Source organism: Pongo pygmaeus, chromosome 1 (assembly GCF_028885625.2).
Source record: "Pongo pygmaeus isolate AG05252 chromosome 1, NHGRI_mPonPyg2-v2.0_pri, whole genome shotgun sequence".
Lineage (NCBI taxonomy): Eukaryota > Metazoa > Chordata > Mammalia > Primates > Hominidae > Pongo > Pongo pygmaeus.
The window spans coordinates 32,071,202-32,084,769 of NC_072373.2; the positions used below are offsets into that span (position 1 = coordinate 32,071,202).

Below are 13,568 nucleotides of genomic sequence, written 5' to 3' on the forward strand. Positions count from 1 at the left end.
AATAATGAATGTACTAATTGAAAATGATTCTTATATATTCAAAAATATGATTGGCAGAACTCATTTATAAATACTTTGTTGGCTTACTTTGACCAATTGGAACTCCCAATTTCAATTGACAGATGCCCAATTTATTTAAAAGAAATATTCTCCAGTGCAGACTGTATAGTTTTTCAAATTAGTCATTGACCTGACTAGCGCTTTTGGCTTCAACCTTGCAATCAGAATTCAAATTTGCCCTCTAGCATATGCAGCTCAAAACATTAGATTTGGATGGCAGACAGGCCTCATTTTAATATTGGCTCCTCATTTCCTTCCTATGTGACATATAGAACAAACATTTAACCTCTTAAAAAATATTGATTTGGCTGGGTACAGTGGCTAATGCCTGTAATCCCAATGCTTATGAGGCGGAAGGATCACTTGAGGCCGGGAGTTTGAGACCAGCCTGGGCAACATAGCAAGACCCAGTCTATGCCTGAAGTCCCACCTACTTGGGATACTGAGGCAGGAGGATTTCTTGAGCCCAGGACTTTGAGGCTGCAGTGAACTATGATCATGCCACTTCACTCCAGCCTGGTGACAGAGCCAGGCACTGTCTCTAAAATAATAATAGTTAGCAGAGTAGCAAGAATAACAACTGCACTTATTGAGGTATAACTATGTTTTAGTAACTTTCCTTGGGGCATCTGCTGGTCATTTCTGATGTACAGGAGAGTCCATGCCTAACTTGAATCAGGTATCCCTGACCATGTATCTTAGCTCTATACAAAGCCACATTAAGTCACAGCAAAATGTTGGCTTCAGTTTCCCCCATCTCACTGAGACCAGATGCAAAGCTTGGTAAGTTTAGTAAAAGATTGGTGCATCCCTGGTGATCCAAGGTTACGTGTTTTACTGCTTCATATAGGGATGTAGGAATTACCACTTTTCAAGAAAGATTGTATCTTTCTGCAGATGATTCTAAGCATAAAGCATATGTCACCTCCAAATATTCAATCTACGATTCAAGTATGTCTATAATGTCTTTCTTTTTATTTACTTAGTGCCCTCCTTCAATGTAGTTGAACTGGTTGTTGCATTTGCTCCTCCCTTTAAAGACCTTGAAGGTAAATGCTTCTAACACGAAGAATTAGCCAGAAAGATCTAGTCTGCAGTGTGAACAACAAGGTACAAAGCATGAGAGAATGGGCTACCTTCCTGAATATTCTGTTTTAATAACTAATGCTTATTAAGTGCTTACTAACATTATTATTCCCACTTTATAGATGAAGAAACTGAAGCCCCCAAGAGGTTGAGTGACTTGTCCAAGCTCCCACAGCTCATAAGGGACAAAGCCAAGGTTCACACAGGGTAACTTGCCTCTTAAGCTTGAGTTTGTAAACTTTGCCCTGTCTTGCCTCCTTCTGTAATCAAACAAACCTCCTCTGGCCTCTTTTGTTTTATTTTCTCACTTGAGATTCGGCCTCTACTTCTTCAATGTACCCCATAGGAATAAATGAGTACATTCCTGCTAATGTGTCCCACCTCTCTCCAATAAACATCTCATTCAGCTTCAACTCCCAATAAGTTACCCATGAATTGCCTGAGAACTTTATCTTCTTTCTACATCTCCTTCATGAAGTTATTCCATCAAGGATCTTTTTTTTGTTGTCAGAGAGAAGGTTGCATAAACAATACATATTTCTTACTCTTCCAAGTTAATAACCAATTGTCATATGGATATAAGAGACAGGTAGGTATAGATTTTAATAGGGTTGTTTGTCTATTACTGCGTTTTAAGAGTTATTTGTATATCTTGGATGCCAAATCTTTATCTAATTATGTATTCTGCAGATATTTTCTCTCTCCCACTCTGTGACTTGTCTTCTAATGTTCTTAGCAGTGTCTTTCACAGAGCAGAAACTTTTCATTTGAATGGAGTCCAACTTGCCAGGTTTTTCTTTCATGGATTCTGCTTTCAGTATTATGTTTTTAGTCATTGTCATACCCAAGATCACCTAGATTTTCTCTTAACGTTATCTTCTAGTTTTATAGATTTGCGTTGCACATTTAGGTCTATGATCTATGTATGAGTTAATTTTTATGAAAGGCATAAGTTTTGTGTCTAGATTAATTTTTTCTATGTAGATGTCCAGTTGTTCCAGCACCATTTGTTGAAAAGATTATCCTCTCCCCACTGTATTACCTTTGTTCCTTTATCAAAGATAAGGTGACTATATTTGTGTGTATCTATTTCAGGACTCTCTTTTGTTCCATTGATCTATTTGTCCATTCTTTCACCAATACTGTTTTGATTACTGTAGCTTTATAGTAAGTCTTGAAGTCAGGTAGTGTCAGTTCTCTGACTTTGTTCTTCTCCTTCAATATCGCATTGGCTATTCTGAGTTTTTTTGCCTTTCCATATAAACTTTAAAACCACCAGTTTGTCAATATCCACAAAATAACTTGCTAGGATTTTGATTGGGATTACATTGAATCTCTAGATCAAGTTGAAAAGAACTGACATTTTGACAATATTGAGTCTTCTTATCCACATATATGGAATATCTCTCCATTTATTTAGATCTTCCTTGATTTCTTTTGATTAGAAGGTTTTCATTTTCCTTATATAGATCTTGTACACATTTTGTTAGACTTATCCCTAAGTTATGTTTGGGGATTTTTGGTGTTAACATAAATGCCATTGTGTTTTTTATTTCAAATGTCAATTGTTCACTGGTGGCATATAGGGAAACAATTGACCTCTGTATATACGAGAAGATTTTAAAAATCAAATATATTACTGATCAAAGCTGGATTTCAGGATATGAATAGAATTGTGGCTTTTTAACACTATATAATGCATTTGACATTTTTCCCTACCCACTTTCAACACAGCTGAACAGCCACAGGCCTCTTCCTGACTACTGAAGGGAGATCACCACAGAGAGAAACTGAGAATGTGCCCTGAGAACAGGCATCTCCACAAGGAGACAGAAAAGCCCGGGAGGGGCAGAGCCAGTGTTATCAGCAAACAAAGCACTCCTTCTCTCTTGGGCAGGGGCAAGGTCAGTGGCTGAGAGAGTCTAGGAAACTCTACTCAAGCAAAGCTGCCCATCAAGGAGATCTGAGACTGACGAAGGGGAATTCTCTCAAACATTCTCCACTAGTCACTCCAACTTGAAAAGACTTAAAACATTAAGACAGACAGTGAAAGTTAAAGGTGGCGTCAAAAATGTACTTTACTGTGTGTGTGCTTATGTGTGTGCATATGCATGTATCCCTTCCATCACATTCATCAAACCTCTGTAAAAGCAGTCCTATTAAAATATTTTCACTTAAGGCCTGGGCTTCCTACATACATGGTATGTCACCAGGAATTCTGTTTTTTGTTTTGTTTTTAGAATAATATACCATTTATAATAAATTATTAATCTAAAATGTGGAAAATAGAAAAAAAGCACAAAACAGCCACACATTATGTCATCAGAGTTCAGTATTTTCCTCTATGTGTGTGTATATATGTATATGTATATACAGACACACATATATCCACACACATATACATATATACATTTAAAAGAGGATTGCAGTCTACATGAATTTTTATGATCTGATTTTTAATTAATAGATCTTGAAAATTTTCTACCCATTAAATAGTCTTCTACAAGATTACCTTTAAGGTATGAGTAGTATTCCATCATATGTAGATGTGTATGTATCATAATTTATCAAATCAACCCCTTATTGCTGAACTCTTAGATTATTTATAAGGTTTTCTCCATCATAAATGATTCTACAATGAACATTTGTGTTCATAAATCTTGCACAGTTGTCTAATTATTTCCTCAAGTTATAGCCCTGTAACTAAACTTACTATGTGACTAGGTATGCACTGTTTTTTTAAGCCTTTTGAGGCATATTGTCAAACTATGCTCTTATCTGCAACTTTTAATAAATTGATTCTCCCAGTTTCTCAACTACTCACTGGTACTAAGTTTGTCATCAGTGAAAACTGTTTACAGTCATGTGGTTCGTGTTTAGACCATGGACACATGGATTTGTTGAAATCACCCTAGAAGAATAAATGAATTAATGTAGATTCGAAAATTAGGAAGTAGCTGAACTACAAAACAAACCTACCAAATATTGTGGTGCACACACTGTTGTACTTTTCTCCAACTTTCTAAACTTCTCAGAGAAATTGAGACTACTTCTTTGGATAAAATGCTCATGTGGAGAGAAACTCCTTAAGCTCTGAAATACCTTTTTACCTAGATCCTGATAGACAGCCAAATCTGTGGTGTGACAAATGGCATCTGACATCCAGAAAGGAACATATCCTAAAAAATAAGTCCATATCTCTCATCCATCTCTAATTTCAGGGGACAGGCTTTCGTGCAAGATCTGTATCTGCCTCTGCCTTCCACAAACACCAAGTCTTAGTTTTCTGGCCCTATAATCACCTTGGCTGAAATACAGCCACAACACAATTTGAGTTAAACTTTGTTCCCATAAAGAACCCTGACATGCTGCTTGTGTGAAAGTGATTTCTAAGGAGAAAAATATAGGTAAGTAAGCTATCAATCAAATAACAGATATTTTCCTAGTTTCAAGAAATGTGCTTAAAGAATTCATATTTTTGCATTTATATATAATTTCTATCAATGTATTTGAGCTATTTCAGGAGAATATTTATAATAGACATTAACTTTTTAGGACCTTTCTTGTGAGGAGTTCAAAGCACAGTACTGTGTATTAGCCAGGGTTCTCCAGAGAAACAGAACAGGTAGGAGAGATAGGTAGTTAGATGAAGGGATTTATTAGGAAATTTGGCTCACATGATTATGGAGTCTGAGAAGTCCCGTGACAGGCCTGCTGCAAGCTGGTGACACTGGGATGGTGACAACGTGGCTCAGTCCTAGTTCAAGAGCCTCAGAAGGGGGGACACAGATGATGTAATTCTTAGTTCAGTGGAAAAGGCCTGAGTGAGACATGGGGAGGGGTGGGCACTGGCATAGTCCTGGAATCCAAAGGCCAGAGAGACTGGAGTTCTGATGTCCAAAAGCAGAAGAAGAAGAGTATCCCAACTCCTGGAGGGTAGAAGAGAAAGGAAATCTCTTTTTCTCTCCCTTTTCTGTTCCATCTGGGCCTTCATCCAAATGGATGGTACCCACCCACATTGAGGGCATATCTGCCTCACTCAGTTCACTGACTCACATGCTACTCTCTTCTGAAAACACCCTTGCAGACACAGCCAGAAGTAATGCCTTACAAACTCTCTGGGTATTTTGAAATCCTGTCAAGTTGACAACTAAAATTAACCATCACAAGTCCACCTCAAGTCAACTTGGCACCCATATGTATTTCCTTAAACCATACTTGATCTCCAAACAAAGGTAACAACAAGGTAATAGTTCCTACTGAAAATGTACTAATCCTTCCCTCAAGTGAAGTCCTTGGGTAATGTTTACTATTCTCTGGATATCCCATAACTTAAATACTATGATGTAAAATGAACAGTACTTAAATATGTTATAAAGTCAATATGTCTTATGTTACATGATAAAGGAATAAGAGAAGAATGAAAACAAAGATATTTGCCTAATATGTGTCTATATACACACAAACATATTCTTAACCAAGTAAGGAAGAAATACTCACCAAATAGTTCTTTCTGTAACTGGTCATGCTGTGATAGTTGATACTTATAACTACCTTCTGTAAACCATTCTATATTCCCTTTGCCTTCAGCAAGAACCCCAGCTGGTCATTGTTTTTTATTTGGCATGGTAACTCAAACCTTCATTCCTGAAGGGTCTGGACCATTTGTAGTCCTGCCTGGATTGGATTGTTGTAATTTCCCATTGACCTTAACCACAGGGCATGGTAATACTAGGACACTTTCTAAGGGATCTCCTGTATTCCAGCCATACTCTTCCTTATATCCATTATGGAGTAGTAGTTTCAATTTCCTCTGGGAAGCCTGGCTCAACCATCCCAGCCAACACTACAACTTCTTTCCTAGTCTGTTGACTCAGAAGCATAAAGTGCCCAAAGAGTCTGGGTGGCAGTCTTAACTTCCAGTTCAGTGGAATCATTATTGTCTCCTGGTGGAAGTTTTCCTCCTTTGACTAGCAGAATATAAAGTTGTGGGAACCGGAAACAAAAATATTGCTAGTCGGTCACTAGGGGAAATGGTGAGTGGTGCCACATCTATTTCTATTCCTTGATTTCTGAACCATGAATCCTCACTATGAAACCGTACCATATATTGAATGCTGACTCAGAACATATACAACCTTCCAGAGAACTTTTCCCAACCCTACAAAGTATGACAGTAGGTGACAATCCAGCTGGCATTGTAACTGCAACTTCAAGTCAGCTGCTTCAAATCAGTGAATGCCATGAGCATGAGGCCATTACTGCACTTCTTTGGCTGTGAAGTGAGTTGCTTGGTCAGAAGCAATGCTGTGTGGGACAGCATGATGTTAGATAAGGCATTCTTTAAGTCTATGGGTGCTAGTTTTGACAGAAGCATTGAATGCAGGAAAGGCAAATCCGTATCCAGAGTAAGTTTCTATCCTAGTAAGGTGCTGTTCCTTCCATGATGAAAGCAGTACCGTGTAATCAATCTGCTGCCAGGTAGCTGGTTGATCACCCCAGGGATCATATCAGTGACTCAATGCTGGTCTTTGCTGCTGGCAGATTGAGCATTCAGAGTTAGCCCTAGCCAGGTAGATCTTGGTGAGTAGAAGTCCATTTTGCTGAGCCCATATATAATTTCCATTCCTGCCACTATGGTTGCTTCTTTTCATGAGCCCATTGGGTGGCTGGGAAAAGAGTGACTAATATCCATAGAATGGGTCATCCTATTTACTTGATTATTAGAATCCGCCTCTGCTGAGGTCATCCTTTGGTGAGCATTCATATGGAACACAAATACCTTCACATCTTTCGTTCACTCAGGGAAGTCTATCCATACTTCTTTCCCAGATGTCTTTGTTATCAATTTTCCAATGAAGTCCCTGACCATCCAGCCAAACCTTTGGCTACAGCCCATAAATTGGTATCAAATTGCACATATGGACATTTTTCTTTCCAAGCAAAGTGCACAACCAAATGCACTGCCTGAAGTTCTGCTCATTGAGATTTCCCTTTACTACTGTCCTTCAGAGATGCTCCCAAAATGGGCTGTAGAGCTACAACTGTCCACTTTTGAGTGGTCCCTGCATATTGTGCAGAACAATCTGTAAACCAGGCCCTAGTCTTCTTTGCCTCTGTAATCTTATCTAGAGTACTCCTTATGAAGTCAGAAGTGCAGACTGGGAGAGAGAAGGCAGTGTAGAAGGAGTAAGAACCATGGGCATTTGGGCCACTTCTTCATGTAACTTTCTTGTACTGTTAGGACCTGCTCAGGCCTGATCATGTATATACTACTTCCATTTGATGACAGAGTGCTGCTGTGCACATCCAAGGCTTATGGCTTGATGAGTCAGATAACATACAATTCATGACAGGCAGCTCAGGTTGCATGGTAACTTGGTGAATGATGGTCAAATCTTCAGTTTCCACTAAGGCCCAGTGGGAGGCCAAGAGCTGTCTCTCGAAAGGAGAGCAATTATCTGCAGATGATGGTAGGACTTTGCTCCAAACTCCTAAGGACGTCTGCAGTGATTCATCTATGGGGGCCTGCCAAAGTGGCCAAACAGCTTCCTTATCTGCCATTGACATCTAAAGCACCACTGGATCTGCTGAATTATATGACCCAAATGGCAGAGCAGCTTGCACAACAGCTTGGAGCTGTTGCAGAGCCTTCTCCTGTTCTGGGCCCCACTCAAAACTAGCAGGTTTTCCAGTCACTCAGTAGATGCACTGTAATAACACACCCAAATGAGAAGTGTGTTGCTTCCAAAAATCCAAATAAGCCTACTAGGCGTTGTACCTCTTTCTTGATTGTGGGAAAGACCAGATGCAACAATTTATTCTTCACCTTAGAAGGGATATCTTAACATGCCCCACACCACTGGACCCTTAGAAATTTCACTGAGGCAGAAGAACCCCACACTTTAGTTGTATTTATTTTCCACGCTCTGACATGCAAATGTCTTACTAATAAGTCCACAGTAGTCTCTACTTCACTACTCACTAGGTCCAATTAGCAGAATGTAATCAATGTAATGGACCAGTGTGATATCTTGTGAAAGGGAAAATTGATCAAGATCCTTGCAAACTAAACTATGACATAGGCCTGGGGAGTTGATGTATCCCAGATGTAGGACAGTGAAGGTGTATTGCTGGCCTTGCCAACTGAAGCAAGCTGCCTTATAGACAGAAAGAGAGAAAAAGGCATTTGCCCAATCAGTAACTGCATACCAAGTACCAGGAGATGTGTTAATTTGCTCAAGCAATGAAACCACATCTTGTATAGCAGCTGTGATTGGAGTCACCACTTGGTTTAGCTAATAATTCACTGTTATTTTCCAGAATCCATGTCTTCTGCACAGGCCAAATAGGAGAGTTGAATGAGGATGTGGAGGGAATCACCACCCCTGTATCTTTCAAGTCCTTGATGTTGGCACTAATCTCTGCATTCGTCTCCAGGGATATGGTATTGGCTTTAGTTTACCATTTTCTTAAGTAGAAACGGTTCTAATGGCTTGTATTTGGTCTTTACCACTATAATAGCCCTCAGTACACAAGTTAAGGAACAAAAGCTGCTGAGTATGTCTATTGTAATTATGCATCTGGAACTGGGGAGATGACCACTGGATGAGTTTTGGGTACCCACTGGGAGGCAGACTTGAGCTAAAACTACATTGATTACGGGACCTCCAGAAGCACTTACTCTGACTGGATGGCTGCAGTGATGTTCCAAGACTCTTGTTAGTTGAGAGCCAGGATCTAGTAATCCTGAAAGGTCTGATTATTTTCTTTCCTCCGATGCAGTTACCCTGGTAAAAGGCAGGAAGTCCCTTTGGGGAAGAATGGGAGATAGATTAATGGTAAATTCTCACTAATGTACCAGGTTTCTTCCTGGAGGGGACCCAGCCTCCTCTTCATTCAAGGGGTTCTGGATCTGTAAACTGGCTCAAGTCTGGGAACTGATTGAGGGGCTGTAATTCCCTCTTTTTATCATTCGAATTCAACTCTTGTTCACTTGACCTGAAAGTTTTCTGCCAATACAGATCAAGTAAGAACTTAGTAGGTTTATTCTTTATTTCACTTCTAGGAACATCATGATTTACTAGCCAGTACCACATTCATTCAGCATATGAATCTACATGAGTCAGACTATTCTAAATGTTGCTTTGCTTCTGCTGTCCATTGTGGTACCTACACCCACCTTGTTATGGATGATTGAATGCTGCCGCTTGTCCCCTGCCACCCTGGGATCCAATCATTACCATTGCATTTTTTTTTCAATTGAATGACTGCAATTCTCACTTCAAGGACCTGTCTTCAGAGAATAGCAATCACGGAACTCTTCAGGGATGTTGGGGCTCCCCTTGCAAATCTATTTATCAAAGTATTGGTGAAAGGTATGTGCAGGTGAGTAGGTTTTAAGTGACAAATCCACTCTAGGATTCCAGTCTCCCTAAGCCTTTGCATCCCTTCCTCTATTGTAAACTGCGAGATAGGGTGTTTAGGTCAGCTCCCACTCACTCATGGTGGGCTATCTTTTGAGCCAACCAACCAAAGTGTTAGAACCTTTCCTAACCCCCTGAACTGCAACATTAAATGCATAATCTCAGCTTAGTAGGCCCATACCAACAAACTTGGCCTGATCCAACTTTATGTTCCTTCCACCATTATCCCACACCCTTGATATCTATTCCCAAACATTTTCCCCAGATTTCTGCTTATATAAATTAGAAAACTCAAGTAGTTCTTTTGTAGTGTAGTGCAACTCCTGGTGGGCCACACTTTGTACCTCACTCTTAGGGGCCTGCTGGGACTTGAGTCTCTTTATAGATCTAGAAGCAAAGAGGGGTGATAGAGTTGAGTCCTGAGGAGCATCAACATTGCCTTGCTTGACAACTGACTCAGAGGAGGACATTGCCATTTCCTCAGGCAAGTACAGAGTTAACCCCCTCTGTCAGAGGTGGAAAGGCTGATCGCACTGTGGGTGGGAATGTGCTGCTGCTAGGAATGGAGAGCACTGGCAAACAATGCTCATCAGAATTTAGGAGCTTGATGTCCCATCCTCACCTGGATTTTCCCACACCATTACACTCTGACTTATGGGACCTCATTCTTTACCAACCAATGCCCTCACTTTAAGTGGACAGCCTTCGAGACTGAGAGTTCAACTTTTGTTGTAATTCAGCCAATTGCATGATGAGGGCTTGTGTTTGATTTTCAGCTATTTCAGCCCTGAGTCTACAGGAGAGAAGATTCTCCCTCAGGGCACACTTAGAAGCTCTTAGGCTGTTTATGGTTTTCCACAAATGTTCAAAGGTATCGTATACACAGTTACCAAGCTCCTTGCCTTTTATAAGTGGTTAGTTAGGAGTATCAAATACTGATGTTTTGTGTATCCTGATAAACAGTTTATACCATGAACTATCAGTGCTGTCTGTACTATTATAAGTAGAGTTCTCAGCACTTTTAGATCTAATCAGATTAGGCAGCCAATTCTAGAAACCCCCAAACCAATTAAGAAAACTCATCCTAAAAATTCTGTTCTTCTAAAACCATTCCTGTTACCAATTCTCTGTCTTAGTCTGTTTTTTGCTGTTATAACAGAATATCTGAGACTGGGTAATTTATAAAGAACAGATATTTACTTCTTACAGTTCTACCTCCTAGAGTTCTAGGAGGTAAGGGGGATGAACTCAACCTTTTATCAGGAAACCACTCCCACGTTAACTAACCCACTGTCAAGATAACAACATGAATTCATTCATGAAGCCAGAGCATCTTAAAGGTTCCACCTCTCAACACTGTTTTTTTGGGGATTAAGTTTCCAATGCACGAACTTAGAGAAACACATTCAAACCATACACATTCACAGAAACCATGCCCCCACCCTTAAAATTCATGTTCTTCTTACATGAAAAATACATTTATTTCATCCCAGTAGCCCCATATTCATTTCATCCCAATAGCCCCCTTACCTCCTCTTGCTCTCACACTCTCTTGCCTTGTTACTTTCTTCCATGTGATCATGCAGCATAGAAGCCCCAGTTGTGGGGCCCTTGATCTTGGACTTTCCACCCTGTAGAACTGTAAGAAATAAATCTCTGTTCTTTATATATTAGTCTCAGATTTTTTTTTTTTTTTTTTTGAGACGGACTCTCACTGCCACCCAGGCTGGAGTGCAGTGGCGTGATCTCCGCTCACTGCAAGCTCTGCCTCCCAGGTTCACGCAATTCTCCTGCCTCAGCCTCCTGAGTAGCTGGGACTACAGGCATCCACCACCACGCCTGGGTAATTTTTTGTATTTTTAGTAGAGACGGGGTTTCACCATGTTAGCCAGGATAGTCCTGATCTCCTGACGTCGTGATCCACCCGCCTCGACCTCCCAACGTGCTGGGATTACAGGTGTGAGCCACCGCACCTGGCCTCAGATACTTTGTTATAACAGCACAAACAGACTAAGATAGAGAATTGGTACCAGGAAAGGTTCTAGAAGAACAAAATTTTTAGGATGAATTTCCTTAATTGGTGTGGGGGTTTCTTAACTTGTTTTCATCATCAACTCAAAAGTCCAAAGTCCGGAGTCTCATCTGAATCAGATATGGGTGAGACATAAGGCATGATTCATTCTGAGTCAAATTGCTCTCCAGCTGTGAACCTGTGAAATTAACAAATTGTGTGCTTCTAAAAGACAACAGGTGGACAGACATAGGATAGACATTCCCATTTCAAAAGGGAGAAATAGGCCAAAAAGAAGGAATAACTTCCCCCACGTAAGTCCAAAACCCAAAAGAGAACATTAAGTCTTAAAGTTGGAGAATATTCTCCTTCAACTCCATGTCCCGCATCCTGGGCCTACTAGGGTGGGAATGGGCTCCCAAAGCATCAGGTAGCCCTGCCCCTGTGGCTTTCCTGGGCTCAGTCCACTCAGTGACTCTGCTGGGTTGGAATCTCATGCCTGTAGGTTTCCCAGGCTGAAGTTGCATGCTGGTGACCCTACAGTTCAGGGGCTTCTGAGGTGGCCTTACCCCTATGGCTCCACTAGGCATTACCCTAGTGGGGACTCTCTGTCGAGGCTCCAACCCCGCAGTTTTACTCTGCATTTCCAAGGTGTCCATGACATCTTTTGAAATCTAAGTGGAGGCTACTATGGCCTCATAGCTCTTGCATTTAGCACACCTATAGAATTAGCACCACATGGACACCACCAAGGCTACTGTTTACATCCTCTGGAGTGGGAGCACAAGTTGCAGCTGGGCCCACTTGAGGTACAGCTGGGACTGCCAAGAAATGCTGTGCTGGAATGAGAGAAGCAGAGACTTGAAGCATTTCAGGGCAGCAAATACTGATATCCCACTGGCACCTCTCTGGAAACATTGCCCTCAAGATCCCGTTCTGGACCAGTAATGGGAGGGGCAGACTTGAAGATCTCTGAAATGACTTTGGGGTCTTTCGCCTGTTGTCTTGATGAATAGCACCTGGCTTACTTCTATCCATGCTAATCCCTTTGTCAAAGGGTTGTTTGGCCCTTGTTCTCCTAAAGATGCCTTCACTCTTTTTTTCTTTTTTTTTTTTTGAGACGGAGTCTCGCTCTGTCACCCAGGCTGGAGTGCAGTGGTGCGATCTCTGCTCACAGCAAGCTCCGCCTCCCAGGTTCGCACTATTCTCCTGCCTCAGCCTCCTGAGTAGCTGGGACTACAGGCGCCTGCCACTACGCTCAGCTAATTTTTGTATTTTTAGTAGAGATGGGGTTTCATCATGTTAGCCAGGATGGTCTTGATCTCCTGACCTCGTGATCCGCCCGCCTCGACCTCCCAAAGTGTTGGGATTATAGGTGTGAGCCACTGCGCCTGGCCAAGATGCCTTCACTCTGTACGTGTCCAGGCTAAGAACTGTGCTCTTGCTTGCCTTTTAATTGTAAATTTCATCTTTAAATTGTTTCTCTCCTCTTGCATCTTACCATATGCAGTTAAAAGTAGCCAGGCAGCTCCTTCAAAATTTTGCATAGAAATTTCTTCCACTAAATATGCTAGTTCACTGCTCAGTTCCACCTTTCATAATGCCCTAAGACATAGATACAATTCAGCCAAGTCCTTTGCAAATTTATAACACAGATGGCCATTACTCCAGTTTCCAATAAGATATTTCTAATTTCTGGTCAAGGTGTGTTGACATGTATTACCTGAATTTATTGATGATGTATAATAACACTTTAACTCTAGAATAATATAGCTTTTGGCTGAGAAAACCAAAACTTCCCCCAAATTATGAAAAACTTGGTTCCCAAAGCCACTATTTTCATTCATATAACTTTTCAGAGGTCTCCAAATTCTAGTTAAGAGAATAAAAGAAAGTGCTCAGAGTACTTGATTATCTTGTTTCCTTTTTTTTTTTTTTAAAAAAAACGAAATTAGTTGGCCAGGCGCGGTGGCTCATGCCTGTAA

The 13,568-nt window shown here is 40.8% G+C and overlaps 1 non-coding gene across 1 annotated transcript; it reads left to right on the forward strand.

Annotated features, from left to right (window-relative positions):
- Positions 1–13,280: 13,280 nt before the first annotated feature.
- On the forward strand, positions 13,281–13,363 carry LOC129023768 (small nucleolar RNA SNORD45). Its single transcript, XR_008496920.1, has one exon. It is a non-coding gene; the product is annotated as a small nucleolar RNA SNORD45 (small nucleolar RNA).
- Positions 13,364–13,568: the final 205 nt, after the last annotated feature.